This window comes from Neovison vison, chromosome 7, assembly GCF_020171115.1.
Source record: "Neovison vison isolate M4711 chromosome 7, ASM_NN_V1, whole genome shotgun sequence".
NCBI classification, from domain to species: domain Eukaryota; kingdom Metazoa; phylum Chordata; class Mammalia; order Carnivora; family Mustelidae; genus Neogale; species Neogale vison.
In genome coordinates, this window is record NC_058097.1 from 49,473,897 (window position 1) to 49,477,540 (window position 3,644).

Consider the following 3,644-nt stretch of genomic DNA (forward strand, 5'->3'; position numbering starts at 1 on the left):
ACAGAGAAAAAAGAAGTAACGTTAAAAATGCTGAGAAATCATTATTCCCATGCTCTAATGTTAAAATATTAAAGTTAGACCACCATGCAGTTTTTTTTTGTTTTTTTTTAAAGATTTTATTTATTTATTTGACAGAGAGAGATCACAAGTAGACAGAGAGGCAGGCAGAGAGAGGTAGAGGGAAGCAGGCTCCCTGCTGAGCAAAGAACCCGATGCAGGACTCGATCCCAGGACCCTGAGATCATGACCCAAGCCGAAGGCAGCGGCTCAACCCACTGAGCCACCCAGGCACCCCAAACCACCATGCAGTTTTAATTTTAACTCTCTATGTTGAACTAATTCCTTGTATTCTGCCATCTAATATGACATCTTGTTTTTATGCAGATAAACATTTTTCAAACTCCTGGTTAATTTGAGCATTTGTTTCATGTTCAGCTTTTTGGATTTGCTTTTCTATGAATTCTCTATTCTCATTCTTTGCCTGTTTTCTATTGGGTTGTCTTTTTTTTTCCATCTTGTAGAATATAGATCTTGATTTTTTTTTTTAATCAGCCATCAGTATTGAAAAATTTACTATCCATGACCCTTAATACACTCATTATAGTTTTGGTGTATTTTACCATACAAAGGTTTTTATTATTTCCTTAAGCTTTAAGTTTTATTTTACTTTTTTATTTTTATTTTTTTAAAAGATTTTATTTATTTATTTGACAGACAGAGATCACAAGTAGGCAGAGAGAGAGGAGGAAGCAGGCTCCCCACCGAGCAGAGAGCCTGATGTGGGTCTTGATCTTAGGACCCTGAGATCACCACCTGAGCCGAAGGCAGAGGCTTTAACCAACTGAGCCACCCAGGCACCCTTAAGTTTTATTTTTTGAAGGTTTTTATTTACATTCCAGTTAGTTAACATACAGTGTAGTATGAGTTTCAGGCTTAGAATTTAGTGATTCCACACTTCCATACAACACCTGGTGCTCATCACAAGTGCCCTCCTCAATCCCCATCTTCTATTTAACCCACCACCAACTCCTCCCCTCCCCCCTGGTAACCATCAGTTTGTTGTCTGTCATTTTTTAAAAAATTTATTTATTTATTTGATGGAGAGAGAGACAGTGAGAGAGGGAACACAAGCAGGGGGAGTGGGAGAGGGAGAAGCAGGCCTCCTACTGAGCAGGGCGCCTGATCTGGGGCTCGATCCCAGGACCCTGAGATCATGACCTGAGCTGAAGGCAGAGGCTTAACGACCGAGCCCCCCAGGCAGCCCTGTTGTTTATAGTTAAGAGCCTGTTTCTTGACTAAAGTTTTTATATCCATATAGCCACATGACTCTTCCCCCACTTCAGAGCTTTTGGGTTTCCTGCTTAAGGTTACCTCCACAGCCACCTGATCGTCTTGATTTTCTTCTACTACTTCCACAACTTTTAAAAAATGTTCAGTTGTGGCATGCCTCTTTGTATATGGTATGAGCTGAGATGTGAGTCCTCCTTTATTATTAGATAGGTCTGTTTAGCCAAGGCATGTTTGTTAAATAAACTTTTTTCTCATTTGAATAGGACTGTCATAGTTGTTATCGTTAAAATTCTCATGCAGACGTGGATCTACTGGGGATGCTTTACTGTGCTCTTTGATCAATTTTTCTATTCCTATTCCAATATTATACTAATTTCATAACATTAGATTTATGGTATATTCTCATGCCATCTGAAAACAAACACCTTCATTACTTTTCTAAGAGATTTGATAAATGAATGACAGAAAAGAGAAAGGATCCTATTTGTTCTGTCATGGTAGATTGTAGGAACAATTTATGGCTGGACCAGCCTGTGTCTACCTTCCCGAGGTTCAGTGGAAGAAACTGTCTATAACAGTGAAATGAAGATCATTTACATAAATGTGGAGAACTAACTTCTCACCACTTCAGTCTCTATAGCAGGTGGTGAGAACAGTAAAAGGGGCAGAGAGAGCAGCTGTGGAAAAACCAGCCAACGGTACCAGCCCCTCTACAAAATGATGAACTTTAATCCAGTCAACACTAATCTCCTGACCTGTTGGACTCAAAGTAAGACAACGATGGGGACTGTTGTGACAGAACGAAAGTATTATGAATCATTTGCCTATAAAAATAATATACTGACAAAGATTGGGAAGAATGAAGGATGAAAAGTGGTAGAACACAGATTCCCTAAGTTTTCACAGGTGGAGTAAAATAAAACGTTAAGGTAGATCAAAAATAGGAGGATGTGTATTTTAAGATGTAAAAGTAAAATCCAGAAGAACTAAGAAAAACAGCAAAGTCAACTAAAATTGGGTGTGGAGGGGGTGAGAGGAAGTGGAAAGATTCTAATTTTGTCATTGCTCACAGTGAAAAAAGACCACACACACACACACACACACACCCCAACACAATGAAAACACACACCATATTGTGAAATATAATTTCAAAAGAAACAATAAAAACAGAAAGCATAACATTAAAGTGCTGATAAAACTAAGGTGAAATATATCTGTCATAGGAATGAATTTAAATGTGCCTGTTCTACATATTTTTTAAAAAAGCAATTATCACATCACATCACATCACACAGTAAAATCCAACTATTTTCTGGGAATATAAGAGACATGTTAAAACAAATTGACTGAGAAGGTCTACAAATGAAAAGATGGGCCAAGGCGAATGAGACCAATGGAAGGAAAAAGAAAGCAGGGCTTCAATTTTAATATACAGCCAAACTGAATTTAGGACAAAAAGCCATAAACAAGATAAAGAGAGATACTTTATAAGGATAAAAGATGTATTAGACAAGAATGATTTAGCAGCCACAATATTCTACATATCATATAATATCGCATTATAATTTAAACAGCAAAAACCGCAGAACATGAGGAGAAATACACAAATACTGACCTATACTAAGAGATTTTAATTCACCTCTCTCGGCCAGGGTAGATTCAATGTATAAAAATATGTAAAATTTTAGAGCTGTCCTGTCTAATGTGGTAGCCAATAGCCACATACTGCTATGTACACTTAAATTAATTAAAGTGAGGGACTGGCTCAGTCGGTAAGGCATGCAACTCTTGATTTTGGGGTTGTGAGTTTCAGGCCCACATTGGGTGTAGGGATTACTTGAAAATAAAAAAAATTAAATTAATTTTAAAGGGAAATAAAATCGAATACTCAGGGAGTTACAACTAGCCATATTTTAAGTGCTCTGTAGCCACATAGAAGATCTATTTCATATAATTAATGAATCATTGTATCCATCACAAAATGGTAAAAATCACACACACGCACAGCAAAAATGGAAGAAAAACATTCTCTGACAGTAGGCCAAAAAGTCAAAATCACTATTTCAGAATATCTAGAAAAGAATTATATGAGTCCAACAGAGTACAGCCATCCCAACTGCTAAAGAAATTTAAGAGTCATTAGTGAGGGCGCCTGGGTGGCTCAGCGGGTTAAGCCGCTGCCTTCAGTTCAGGTCATGATCTCAGGGTCCTGGGATCGAGTCCCGCATCGGGCTCTCTGCTCAGCAGGGGGCCTGCTTCCTCCTCTCTCTCTGCCTGCCTCTCTGCCTACTTGTGATCTCTCTCTGTCAAATAAATAAATAAAATGTTTTTAAAAAAGTCATTAGTGATAATGG